The 13,254-nt window shown below is 40.2% G+C and overlaps 1 pseudogene; it reads left to right on the top strand.

Annotated features, from left to right (window-relative positions):
* Positions 1 to 5,595: 5,595 nt before the first annotated feature.
* On the top strand, positions 5,596 to 6,530 carry LOC140739547 (sin3 histone deacetylase corepressor complex component SDS3 pseudogene; annotated as a pseudogene).
* The last annotated feature ends 6,724 nt before the right edge of the window (positions 6,531 to 13,254 follow it).

Raw genomic sequence — 13,254 nt, 5'->3', positions numbered from 1 at the left:
CAGGAGTGACAAGAAGATTATTAAAAGAAAATTAGATCTCACAGTTTTAATAGTCGGACAGTCTGGCTTATCAGATGGAATGTAAAATTAATATTGCTCACCTAGCAGGCATATGTAGTAGAAAGGTTCTCTATGGCTCTGTGTAAACTGACTGAATGACTCATGAACAGGAAATGCATTGCAAGAAGCAGCAAGAAAATTATATATTAATTACCAAAGTAGAGAAAGAGAGACATAAAATGCTGCTAAATAACATTACCCTCCAAAAGGACTACAAACTTGTGGTGGGGTTTGGAGTCTTCCACGCCTCAGTGAGCTAGAGAGCTATGTTGGCTAAAGTCAGGGCCTTGTTCTTTGACTCCCAGTAGGATCATTCATTCCAAGCATGTCATAAGGTAGAGGGCCTGACTAAGACTGGTCTATCGAACTTCCAGGTTCAGGAGTCATTCTAGAGGAGGTTCAAGAGAGTGACTCCAGAAATGAAAAGGTTAATGGATTAATGAGTGTTTAATGACTCTGGGCCTCTACTTGCTGGAGTTTACAAGGATGAGGTGGGGGATTTCATTGAAACCTATTGAATGTTGAAAGGCTGAGATAAAGTGGATATGGAGAAGATGTTTCCAATAGAAGGCGGTCTAGGACCAATAAGCACAGCCTCAGAATACAGGGATGGCCATTTACAAAAGAGATGAGAAGGCATTTCTTCAGTCAGAGAGTAGTGAATGTATGGAACTGATTGTCACAGATAGCTGTGGAGGGAATTTAATGGAGGTTTAAAGTGGAGGTTGATGGTTTCTTCATTACTCAGGGTATCAGAGGTTATGGGAAGAAGCCAGGAGAATGGGGTTGAAAGGAACAATAAATCAGTCATGATGGAATGGTGCTGTTGACTTGATGGACCAAATGGCCTAATTCTGCTCCTATGTCATATGCTCCAAGAATTTATTTTTCCCCATTTAAATCTTTTCTCTCTCACCTTAATCCAGTGCCCGATCTCATTTTAGACTCTATGTTGGGCAAACGACAGTACCCATTCAACCTACTGTTTATATCCCCGTTGATTTTACATATCTCTATTATGTCACCACTCAGCCTCCTTTGTTCCAGGGTAAATACCCTGGCCTATACAAAATTTTCTCATACCTTAAACTCTCCAGGTCTGGTCTGAAAATGAGAATAGGCTTAGATTTTTGGCTGATGTTTTTGAAAAGGAACTTGAATCCAAAGCACTCTAATGTCAAAATTGGTATAGGTATTGGTGTTGATTTATTGTTACCACATTGCAAAGTTTGTCTTACATAATGTTCACATAAATCAATTCATTACACCGTACAATTTATTACAAGTTAAAACAATAACAATGCAGGATAAAATGCAGAAGCACTGATTCTGGATCTGATTGTGATTCTAAAACCTACTGACTCATTTTCAAGGATTCTTTTACAACTCATGTTTGAAGTTTTTTTTATTTCAGGATTTCAAGATTCAAGATTATTGGTCACAGGTACATCAGAACATACAGTGAAATGAATTGTTTGCATTAGCAGTCAACACGCCTGGAGCCGTGTTGGGAACAGCCTAAAGTGTTGTCCTAGATGTTCTATAGGTCAGTTGTGGAGAGCGCCCTCTTCTTTGTGGTGGTGTGTTGGGGAGGAAGCATTAAGAAGAGGGACGCCTCACATCTTAATAAGCTGGTAAGGAAGGCGGGCTCTGTCGTGGGCAAAGTACTGGAGAGTTTAACATCGGTAGCTGAGCGAAGGGCGCTGAGTAGGCTACGGTCAATTATGGATAACTCTGAACATCCTCTACATAGCACCATCCAGAGACAGAGAAGCAGTTTCAGCGACAGGTTACTATCGATGCAATGCTCCTCAGACAGGATGAAGAGGTCAATACTCCCCAATGCCATTAGGCTTTACAATTCTACCGCCAGGACTTAAGAACTTTTTAAAAGCTATTATTAATGCTTTTTGAGATAGTGATTTAGATGCATATCATATTCTTTACTGAGTTCAGTATTGTATGTAATTAGTTTTGCTACAACAAGTGTATGGGACATTGGAAAAAAGTTGAATTTCCCCATGGGGATGAATAAAGTATCTATCTATCTATCTATCTATCTATCTACACAATCTGTCACCAACATCGCATGCCCATGATGCCTGGTAGCACAACACCGAACACAACTATTTGCATACTTTGTCTCCTTTTGCACATTGGTTGTTTGTCAGTCTTTGTTGATTTATGGTTTTTTATAGAATTTACTGCATTTCTTTTTCTTGGAAATGCCTACAAGGAAATTAATCTCAAGGTCGTGTTTGTTAACATTTACATACTTTGACAATTTGGCACAAATGAGGCTGCTTAATAAGCTACATTCCCATTGTATTACAGGAAAGAGTCCAGCATGGATAAATCAGTGGCTGATTGGCAGGAGGCAAAGATTGGAAGTAAAGGGAGTCTATTCTGGCTGGCTGCCAGTGACTAGTGGTGTTCCACAGAGATGTGTTGGGACCAGTTCTTTTTACATTATATATCAATGATTTGGATAGTGGAATTGATGGTTTTTTGCAAAGTTTTCAGACTATACCAAGTTAGGTGGAGTGGCACATAGTGCTGAGAAAGTAGAGAGGCTACAGAAAGACCTAGAATAGGAGAAATGACAAAAAATGGCAGATAGAATACTGTGCCAGGAAGTATATGGCCATGTATCTTTGTAGCAGAAATGAAAGGGTTAGCTATTTTCTAACTGGAGAACAAGTACAAAAAACTGAGGTGCAAAGGGACTTGGGAGCCTTTGTGCAGAATTTCCTAAAGGTTAATCTGAAGGTTGTGTTTGTAGTGAGGAAGGCAAATGCAATGTGAGTATTCATTTGAAGAGGACTAGAAAATAAAAGCAAGGATGTAATGTTAAGACTTTGTAAAGCAATGGTGAGGCCTCACTTGGAGTATTGTGAGCAGTTTTGGACCCCTTATATTAGAAAGGATGTGCTGAAACTGGACAGGCTTCAAAACAGGCTCACAGAAATGATGCCAGGATTGAATGGCTTATCATATGAAGAGCATCTGATAGCTCCAGGCCTGTATTCACTAGAATTCAGAAGAATGAGGGGTGACCTCATTGAAACCTATCGAATGGTGAAAAGCCTTGATAGAGTGAATAAGAAGAGGATGTTTCCTATCGTGGGAGTGTCTAAGACCAGAGGACACAGCCACAGAATAGAGGGGCATCCTTTTAGAACAGAGATAAGGAGACATTTTTTTAGCCAGAGAGTGGTGTATCTGTGGAATTCTTTGCCACAGACAGCTGTGCAGGACGTCTTTATGTATATTTAAGTGGAGGTTCATCACAGCATGAAGGGATATAGTGAGAAGGCAGGAGATGGGGGCTGAGATAAAAATTGGATCAGTCATTATGGAATGGCAGAGCAGACTCGAAAAGCCAATTCACCTAATTCTGATCCTGTATCTTATAGTCTTAGAATGCATTTACTTTGAACTTTGCTCTTTGAATGCACAATTTCAGTTGAATAATGGTTGCAAAAAATGCGCTTCAAATGGATCCATTACTGGTTATATGTAAAAGTACATAAATGGCATTAGTCATTATGCCATCACATCATAAGAGTGTGCCTCTCTAGAAGTAAAATAAAACTAAGGCAGGCATCTCCCTGCTCTGTGTTTTACTTTCAATTGGTTTTATGTTTTGCAGTTACAAAACATAGCAATACCCAATTGTTGTCTAACAGAAATTCTATTCAGAAGTAAAATGACCTCCCTAATATTTAATTTAGTCCCTCCAGTTATAACTCAGGTTATTCTTTCCTTTCTGAGGAGGCTGAAGAAAGCTGGACTACGCACATCAATGCTATGTCATTCTGCAGCTGCATAGTGAAGAGCATCCAAACATGCTGCATCACCTTATGGTATGACATTGCACTGTGACGGACAGGACAGCACTGCAGCAGGAGTCAAACCTGCCTAATGCATCGCAGACACCACCTTACCTACTATCAAGGACATACAGTTCTTAAAAAAGTATTCATGCACTGTACTGTATAGACTACATTATAATAAGGGACTACTTTATGTTTTAGTAACACATTGTTGCATGCGTTATTAGGTGCGTATTGATCTGCATGCATGTGTTGAGTTCGGTTGCTGCCAGTAAAGAACCATGAAACTTAGCTCCTGTCTCCAGCATTTTTATTAATAGCATTGTTGTGTAACCAGGTCACAAACACAACAAATTGGGGATGAGGATGGGACCCCCAGGGACTGAGGGTCTGCCTGCCCCAGAAGGGAGAAAATAAGGAACAACATACACACATCTAGATGGAGTGCGCTCCTGGCGCTAACAAAAAAGGACACGTTAGTCAAAAAGGAAAGTAAGGGGAGAACGGGGCTTAATTAACATAACAAAGATGATGATGATTGGAACATTTACAGCATTTGATAGTGGCATTGAAGACTGGGCAACTTACATTGGGAGAGTGGAGTTATATTGTGAGGCTAATGGTGTTAATGATGAAAAGAAAGCCAGTATTATAGGAACAAATACATACGGGATGCTGTGGAGCTTGTTAACCCCTGAAAAGCCAGCTGACAAGATGTTCAAGCAAATAGTAAACACTCTCCAACAGCATTTAAATCCCAAACCACTGGTCATTGCTGAAAAATTTAAATTTCACAAATGGAATCAGAGCAAAAATAAAAGCATTTCTGAATATGGTGCAGAAATGCACAAATTATCAGAACATTGTCAATTTGGAGCTGGTCTATTGGACGCATTGAGGGATAGGCTAGTGTGTGGCATGCACTGTGAAACCGCACAGAAGAAGCTCCTGAGTGAAAACGAGAAGGCGCTGAACATTGCAATACCAATGGAAACAGCAGCACGGGGTACAACAAAAATCTCTGGACAATGCTACAAGTAAAATGTCACTGAACAGAAATGAAGGGAAGAAATGTTACCATGTCAGAACATGTCACATGACCCTGATGACTGTTGGTTTAAAGGCAAAGAATGCATAAACTGTGGCAAACAGGGCCACATTGGCAAGGTATGCAAAGCTAGTCAACAGCAGAAAAAGGGCAAAATACAGAGAAACAAGAAATCCCAGAAAGGAAAATACAATGAGGTACACCAAATGGAAGCAGTTCTGATGAAATCGACTCAGACAAAAGTGAATTGTCTTGTGTGCAACTTCACAGCGTGGAAGTGTCTGATGATTGAAGAGTAATATGGATCACTCCACAAGTGGCAGGTGTGAGACTGAAAACGGAGTTGGCAACATGTTGGCAACAGCTTTAACAGTGATCTCTGTACACGACTACAAGCAACTGTTTTCTCACATACCTCTGAAACAAACTAAACTACTGCTAAAGACTTACACAGAACAGAAAATGTGTCCCAAATACAAAATTAAAGTGACAGTGACCTACGGAGACAAAACATAGCAACAGAAACTCTGTGTACTGAAAAATGGAGGACCACCGTTGCTGGGATGGGAATGGCTCAGGAAAATCCAGTTAGATTGACACACCATCAAGGCACTAGACGTGTCAACAAAGTAGGGCAGCTCGGCGGGGAAGATGTCCTCAGTTTTTCTCTCAATCATTGTTGACTATTACAATGACAAGGAGGAGCTAGACAGCGTTGACGATGAGGACGAATGCAGTATCCGTGGCTGCGGCTTGGATGAAGATACAGAGGATGCAAGGGAGACAGATATTGCCAATAAGCAGGATGATGAAGACTACCTGGAAGTAAAAGAGCAGATGTGCCAGGAGAAGTTGACATCTCTCAAAAGACAGCTCCAGCAGTTACAGGAAGGCACTTTGCAGGAGTATCAGAAAAGGATGAAGAAACTAGATCAACAATACAAGGAAAGAATATGAAATGTAGAGCTTTTTCTGCAACTGGAGACAGAACAAGTGGAAAGGAATTATATTAAAGAGAAGAAAGCAGCAGTGAAAGACTTTGAAGATAAAAAGATTGAGTTAGAAGAAAAGAAAAAGATGATTGAGAATGAGAAGCTAAAAATGGAACTCATAGGAGATTTTATGAGGCAAAACCAATAATGACTAGGAAACTAAGGAGGAGACCTAATGACCCTGTTCCAATTATAGACAAAAGATGAAAACCTGCACCTGCGCAGTTAAATTACTTGTTAACAGATGAATAGATAATGGAAGATCTGCGAACTCTCAATAAGCTTAAATCTCCGAAAAGACCAGCATCTCCGTCTTCTCCTAAGCATCTTCCCAGGACTCTTGCTGAATCACCAGCACAAAGATATGAAGCACGAATAGAAGATGGAAAGTTATATTACGATAAGAGTTGGTATCATAAAGGTCAGGCTATCTCTTTGGAATCTAAGGAGAATACGAAGATTGGCTGTGTAGTTAGCTCAGTTGGAACAAATGAGATATGAGTAAGGAGGACAAATGTTAGCACAAAGATACATATATATCTAGGATAGCTGCACAGAGGAGTCTTCATTATATGGAGGCGATCTGCTGCCTAGGACTCTTAGCAAGTTGGAGGTGCACATTTTTTTAAAGTCCCTAAGCTCAGAGGTCAACTGTTCATGACTTTTATATGGAAATCTGTATTAAAACAAACAAGTTTATTGACAGACCAAAGAACACACTATTTGAAGACACTTTCCAATGCCATCTCAGTTTTGATGATTGTACATACATTTAAGAATAACATTCCCTCTTCACAGATTTCACTTGGCTTTCATCATCTTTGCAAGATGGAGGTGACTACTCTTTATGGCTGGAACCTGCCAATTTGTGGATAGTTCAATTTATTCCAGACAATAGAGTGAAGACCTATTTGCTTCAGTGCTGAACAGTCTAAAGAAGACCCCCCCTGCCCAGAAAATAGTTATAAATGGGTCTTAAAACAAAAGTTTAAAAAAGGCTTGTTATATTTCAATATTATTACGTTCTTTTGTTATAATTTGTTATTATTGTTGCTAAGTAAACAAATGGTAGGCATTTGTCAACATATTTGTTTAGCATAATGTCCCGTAAAAAAAAACAGTTAATACACTTTTAAAATAAAATAAAAGGGGAGCAGTGTACCTTATAGCCCACATTATAATAAGGGGCTACTTTATGTTTTAGTAACACATCGTTGCATGCGCTACAAAGGGTGATTTATACTTCTGCGTAGTAGCCTATGCCGCTGTGAGCATTTATACTTGTGCGTTGGTGTGTCTGCATCGCTCTGCAATTCACTGCCAAATGCTAGTTGGTGGTGGGGTTTCTGTGCCACTGTGTAGAGTTTCTTCGTGTACTTCAAATAATGGTGACTGAGCGCATCACATTGGAGTTGGAGCTAATGAATGTTGAACAAGGTTTAATTTTATTGAAATTACTGCAATGCAGAAAAGAGAGACGACTTCGGAGGAGATGGTGTGTATGGCCATTGAATGGATTGAGGCAGAAGGAGGGTGAATTTTCTGTGCTTGTCCGGCCACTGAGAGACATGGACGAGGAAATGCATTTCAAATATTTTCGGACATTGGCCTGTAGATTTCACGATTTGGTTCACCATCTCCAACCATTTATTTTGCATCAGTGTACGTACAGTATGCCTATAGACAGGAGGAAATACAATGTTACCAAGCGGACCAATCACAGTTATTGCAGTCTGCATTGCCACAACACGCAGTTTCATTTTTGGAGAGGTGCGCGTCAGGCTATGGCATAGGGTAGGGCGTAGAGTACAGCATAGGTTACGCGGCTACGCCGTACCTATGGCGTTCATTTGATGTGGAAGTACAAATCAGCCTTTAGGCGCGTATTTATCTGTACGTGTGTGTCAAGTTCGGTTGCTGCCAGTAAAGAACCATGAAACTTAGCTCCTGTCTCCAGCATTTTTATTAATAGCATTGTTGTGTAACCAGGCCACATACGCAACATCCACCTTGGAGGTTTCCACGTTTTCTTGTTTTATGACATTGAATCACAATGGATTTAATCTGGCTTTTTTCGACACTGATCAGAAGAAAAAGTCTCTTTCATGTCAAAGTGAAAACAGATCTCTACAATGCAATCTAAATTAATTACAAATATAAAACACAAAATAATTGATTGTGTAAGTATTCACCCCCATCAAGTCAATTTTTAGTAGATGCACCTTTGGCAGAAAAATAGCCTGCTCTAGTGAAGCATCCCAACAGTATAATGAGCTACCACCAAGCTTCATGCTTCATGGGATGGTGTCTTTTTAATGAAGTGCCGTGTTTGGCTTATGCCAAATGTAGTGTTTAGTCTGATTGCCAAAAAACTCAATTTTGGTTTCATCTGACCATAGAGCCTCCTCTTGCTGACTTCAGAGTCCTCCACAGGCCCTCTGGCAAGCACTAGCTGAGAACTCGTGAGTTTTTTTTCAACAGTGGCTTCCTCTTTGCCTCTCAAGTCAAGTCAAGTCAAATCACTTTTTATTGTCATTTCAACCATAACTGTTGGTACAGTACATAGTAAAAATGAGACGTTTTTCAGGACCATGGTGTTACATGACACAGTACAAAAACTAGATTGAACTACGTAAAAAACAACACAGAGAAAAAAAAAATCACACAACAGCTACACTAGACTACAGACCTACCCAGGACTGCATAAAGTGCAAAAAACAGTGCAGGCATTACAATAAATAATAAACAAAACAATAGGGCAGTAGGGTGTCAATCCAGGCTCTGGGTATTGAGGAGTTTGATAGCTTGGGGGAAGAAACTGTTATATAGTCTGGTCATGAGAGCCGGAATGCTTCGGTGCCTTTTCCCAGAAGGCAGGAGGGAGAAGTGTTTGTATGAGGAGTACGTGGTGTCCTTCATAATGCTGTTTGCTTTACGGATGCAGCGTGTAGTGTAAATGTACGTAATGGTGGGAAGAGAGACCCCGTTGATCTTCTCAGCTGACCTCACTATCCGCTGCAGGTTCTTGCAATCTGAGATGGTGCAATTTCTGAACCAAGTAGTGATGCAGCTGCTCAGGATGCTCTCAACACAACCCCTGTAGAATGTGATGAGGATGGGGGGTGGGAGATGGGCTTTACCCAGCCTTCGCAGGAAGTAGAGACACTGCTGGGCTCCCTTAAAGCTGCGACTGGTGAAGCACCTGGGTAACAGTTGTTGTAAGCGCAGTCTCTCCCATCTCAGCCACTGAAACTTGTAACTCCTCCGGATGTCATAGATCTCTTGACCAGTAGTCTCCTTCTTGCATGGTCTCTCAGTTTTCGAGGATGGCCTGCCCTAGGTAAATTTACAGATGTGTCATATTCTTTCCATTTCTTGGTGATTGACTTAACTGTACTCCAAAGGACATTCAATGACTTGGAAATTGTCTTGTATCCATCTCCTGACTTGTGCTTTTCAATAAACTTTTCATTGAGTTGCTTGGAGTGTTCCTTTGTCTTCATGGTGCAATTTTTGCCAGGATACTGACTCACCAGTGGTTGGACCTTTCAGATACAGGTGATTCAATGTTGTAAAACAATAAAACATGAAAACTTGCGAGGTAGATTGAATACTTTTTATAGGCATTGCATTTACAGAAATGTGTCACAAAAAGGCCACAATGTCATAAAGGATTCCACTCACCTTGCTCCTGGACTGGTTGTCCCACTCTCCTCAGGGAAGAGGCTATGTAGCATCTATGCCAGGACCACCAGCCTCAAAAAAAGTTACGTTCCCCAAGCAGTAAGGCTGAACAACACTTCCACTCATAACCCACTTCACCACACCACACCCCCCCCCCCCCCCCATCACCACCACTACATTATCATTTCCTGTCAGAGTCACCTTACGTACAGGCACTCCTGTGTTTAACATCACTTTTTGGACATTGTTGTCTTTATTATTATTTATATTATTATGAAACATCCCTGCTGCATCAGTGTCAGAGAAATAATTGTTTCATTCTCTCTTACACTTGTGTACTGAAAACAGAATTAAACAATCATGAATCATGAATCTTGAATTCTGTATGGAGTCAGAGATTCATATAGCATGGGACTCGGGAATAATCAAGGCCAGAACTATAGGAATACAGATTTCTAAGAAAAACAAAAGACTACAGAGAAATGAAAACAAATGAGGCCACAGAGGAGCAAGAGAATCAAACATCTTGATTAATACACACAAAATGCTGGTTGAACTCAGCAGGTCAGGTAGCATTTACGGAGAGCAATAAACAGTCAATGTTTTGGTCTGACATCCTTCATCAGGACTGGTAAGGAAGGGGGAAGAAGAATATGGAGGACAGGAAAGGATTACAAGCTAGAAGATGATAGGTGAAGGCAGGTTAGGGGGAAGATGGAGAGAAGCTGGGAGGTGATAGGTGGAAAGTGTAAAGGGCTGAAGGTTAATACATCTTATTTTAGAGGAGAGCAGACCATGGGAGAAAGGGGAGCAAGTAGGCAGGTGATGAGAAGAGAAGGGGTAATAGGGGAGTCAGATTGGGGAATGAAACAAGAGAGAAGGAGAGCAGATGCTGAAGTTAGAGAAACTGAAATTCATGATGTCAGATAATACATATCTTGAGGATAACATTTGTGGAGTAAAATTACTTAACAATCTCTTGATTATCCTTTTATAATTTGATTTTTCCGTTTGATATCAGAGGGGCTAACCACAAAGGAGACAGCTGACCAGGTGATCTGACACCTTACATCAAGTAGTCAGAGCCATCAATCATAAATCTTCAACTGCAGGAAGATTCCTGCACTCTGGAGGTTACAGTCCTCTCAGGAAGAGAGACTTCATTTTAGTTTTCTATAAACTTTGTGTGAATTCCATTTTTATTTGTTGTCTGACACAAAAGATAGCTTTGCACTTAGATTCTGCCAAAGATGGATGCTTAAACTCAAAGGGACATCAGTCCAGTTTTGTCCAGTCCAAGCCTATGTTCTCATCTCCTCAGAGAGGTCAAAACATTAGTTTTATCTGATTCTACTTTTGGAAAGTCAGACAGCATATGATATCTCCTTCATTCTTCTAACTCCAATGAGTACAGGCCTAGAGCCATTAAACTCCTTTCATATGTTAACCCTTTCAGTTCAGAGATCATTCTTGTGAACCTCCTCTGGACTCTCCAACACCAGCACATCTATTATTAGACAAAGGGCCCAAAAATGCTCACAAAGTGCAGTCTGACAAATACTTTATAAAGCCTCAGAATTACATCCTTGCTTTTGTATTCGAGCCCTCTGGAAATGAATTTTAACATTGCATTTGCCTTCCTTGCTACCAATTCAACCCGCAAGTTAACTTTTAGTGAATCCTACATGAGGACTCCCAAGTACTTTTGTAACTTTGATTTTTGAATTTTCACCCAATTAAAAAGTAATCCACTCCTTTACTCCTTCTGCCAAAGTGTATGACCATGTATTTCCCTACATCTGCCATGACCTTGCCCTTGCCCTATATCTGTCTATGTCCTTCTGCAGACACCTTGCTTCCTCAACTCTATTTGCCATTATACTTATCTTGGTAAGCAGCCTCATGTGCGGCACCTTTTCAAAAGTCTTCTGAAAATCCCAATAAACAACATCCACCATTTCTCCCTCATCAGATTTGTTAGAAAAGATTTCTCCTTAAAGAAGCCATGCTGATTTTGACCTATTTGTCATGTGCATCCAAGTACCCCGAAACCTCATCCTTAATAATAGACTCCAACATCTTTCCAATGACTGAAATTAGGCCACCTGGCCTATAATGTTCTTACTTCTGCCTCCCTCCCTTCTTAAAGGTTAGAGTGACACATGCAATTTCCCAGTCCTCCAGAACCAATCCAGAATCTAGTGATTCTCAACAGATCATTACTAATGCCTCTCTACAATCTCTTCAGTCACCTCTTTCAGAAACTGAGATAGAGTCCATCTGGTCCAGGTGACTTAGTTAACTTCAGTCTTTTCAGCTTCCCAAGCACCTTCTCCTTAGTAAAAGCATTTTCTGCCCCCTGACACTCTCACATCTTCTGGTATTCTGCTCGTGTCTTCCACAGTGAAGACTGAAACAAAATACTTATTAAGTTCATCTGCTGTTTCTTTGTCCCCCATTACTGCTTCTCCAACATAATTTCCCAGTGCTCCAATAGCTACTCTCACTTCTCTTTTACTCTTTATATGCCTTAAAAAAATGGTATTCTCTTTTATATTATTAGCTGGCTGACCTTAATGTTTCTTTTCTTTTTTTGTGGCTTTTTAGATGCCTTCTGTAGGATTTTAAAAAGCTTTGAAATCCGCTACATTCCCATTATTTTTGCTATACTATATGCCCTCTCTTTTGCTTTTATACAGTCTTTAACTTCCTTTGTCAGCCACATTTGCTTCATCCTTCCTTTAGAATACTTCTTCCTCTTTGGGATGTATCATTCCTGTGGCCTCCAAATATCCCCAGAAACTCCAGCCTTTGTTGCTCTGCCATTATCTCTGTTAGTGTTTCCTTCCATTCAATATTACCCAGTTTCTCTCTCATGCCGCTGTAATTTCCTTTACTCCACTGAAATACTGATACACCTGATTTTAGTTTCTCCTTCTCAAATGGCAGAGGTAATTCTATCATGTCATGATCACTGTCCCAGGGTTCCTTTACTTTAAGCTTCCTAATCAAATCTGGATCATTACATTACACTCAGTCCTAAATTGCTATTCCCCTAGTGGGCTCAAATACAAGCTGCTCTAAATAGCCACCTTGCAGGTATTCTACAAATTCACTCTCTTGCAATCCAGCACCAACCTAATTTTTCAAATCTACCTTCATATTGAAATCCTCCACGATTATCGCATTACCCTTTTTCCATGCCATTTCTTTTTTCACTAAAATTTGTAGCCCTTACCCTACCAACTGTTCAGAGGCCTATATAACTCCAATCAGGGTCCTTTTACACTTGTAGTTTCTTAACTCTACATTTATATGATTCTACATCTTCCAATCTTATGTCACCTCTTCCTAAGGATTTGATTTCATTTTTTTTTACTAACAGAGTCCTCCATTCTCTCTTCCTACCTGCCTTTTGATACAATGTGCATCCTTGGATCTTAAGCTCCCAACTACTGTATGGTTTTCTTTCAGCCATGACTCAGACATGCCCACAATGTCATACCTGCCAATCTCTAACTGAACAATAAGATCATCTACCTCATTCTGTATACTGCATGCATTCAAATATAACACCTCCAGTCCTGTATTCATCTCCCTTTTTGATAATGACCCCTTGTTACACTTTAACTCA

This window comes from Hemitrygon akajei, chromosome 15, assembly GCF_048418815.1.
Source record: "Hemitrygon akajei chromosome 15, sHemAka1.3, whole genome shotgun sequence".
Classification (NCBI taxonomy): Eukaryota; Metazoa; Chordata; class Chondrichthyes; order Myliobatiformes; family Dasyatidae; genus Hemitrygon; species Hemitrygon akajei.
The sequence above is the reverse complement of the archived record's forward strand: the minus strand, read 5'-3'. Positions and strand labels throughout refer to the sequence as shown.